This window comes from Hypanus sabinus, unplaced genomic scaffold (assembly GCF_030144855.1).
Source record: "Hypanus sabinus isolate sHypSab1 unplaced genomic scaffold, sHypSab1.hap1 scaffold_129, whole genome shotgun sequence".
Lineage (NCBI taxonomy): Eukaryota > Metazoa > Chordata > Chondrichthyes > Myliobatiformes > Dasyatidae > Hypanus > Hypanus sabinus.
In genome coordinates, this window is record NW_026779356.1 from 22,894 (window position 1) to 24,232 (window position 1,339).

Below are 1,339 nucleotides of genomic sequence, written 5' to 3' on the forward strand. Positions count from 1 at the left end.
ACAGGTCCTGGTTAAGTGACCATTGACTCCGGACAGATCATCTCTGAAGAGTGCTGAAGATCGCTGGTGTCTTTGAACGCAGCAAAGATTCATTACCGAGTTGCTCATTGACAATAGAATGAGATTGCGTTTGAGATTGCAGATTGCAGATTGCATCAACAATCCCCCAGATTGCAGATGGAAGCTAGAGGAAAATGTTTTAATTCCTTGCTTTATGTATGCAACATAATTCAGTTACATGTTGCATGTCGAAAGTTCACAGGAAATTGTTAACGCATGTCACTGCATAACGTCGAACAAATTTAATACTTGTTACTGAAAGCTGAGAGGAACGGTGGGCAATGTTTTGTTCTTATTGCTGTGGGGAGGGGCTTCCTCTGGTCATTGTTCAACAGCGCTGAGCAATGAGCGCTTTGCACCGTTTCTGTGTTGTAGTGGTTATCACGTTCGCTTCACACGCAAAAGTTCCCCAGTTCAATCCTGGGCAGAAACATTGTTTGGACTTCAATGTTGGGGATGAACTTGCGACTCAAATTTTCATTTCGTGCTCAAGTTCATTGTCATGAGCATTCAGGTCATAAATGTCAGGAGGAATAACCGTGTGCTGCAAAATTTCTAAACTACTTAACAATGTTAAATTGCTTGCTTTGTCTTTACCTGTGTATTGCTTTGCTTCCTAGTCATATTACAGACTGTCTGTACAAATTCTCCACCACACTATTCTCGTTCCCCTCTGTCACTCGTTCCCTTCCTTCTCCCTCTCAAACACACTCAAACACACAGACGCTCTCTCTCTCTCTCTCTCTCTCTCTCTCTCTCTCTCTCTCTCTCTCTCTCTCTCTCTCTCTCTCTCTCTCTCTCTCTCTCTCTCTCTCTCTCTTCTACTCCTTCGATTGCCCATTTAAATTCGATGACGACGTCCACTCCTTTAATGGTGAGATCTTTGATGACTATGCAATCCTATCCTGGATCTACAAGCTCTATTGCAGGGTGGGCATGTATACGTAGTAGTCTTGGTAGTGATAGCAACCATGGCTGCATTTCTCCTGGCTCTATTCTACTGTCATCCGGTTCTTCTTTCCATCTCCAGAATACGAACCCAATCCCTACAGAGCTGTCGCCAGGTCATACGGTCAGCAGCAGCATCCTGCAGGTCTGCAGGTCTGATCTTTCAGTTTCATAAAGCATTCTTTATCTGATCCTCATAGCGCTTCATCCGCCCTCCAGCTGAGCGTCGACTATGATGTAGCTGGCTGTATAACACTCTGCGGGCTAGCCGACATGTGGGCATCCTGATCACGTGCCCCAGAAACTGCAGCTGACGCTGAGTAATCATGGC

The 1,339-nt window shown here is 45.3% G+C and overlaps 1 non-coding gene across 1 annotated transcript; it reads left to right on the forward strand.

The window, feature by feature from the left end:
• The first annotated feature begins 420 nt into the window (after window positions 1–420).
• Window positions 421–493, forward strand: trnav-cac (transfer RNA valine (anticodon CAC)). Its single transcript has one exon. It is a non-coding gene; the product is annotated as a tRNA-Val (tRNA).
• The last annotated feature ends 846 nt before the right edge of the window (window positions 494–1,339 follow it).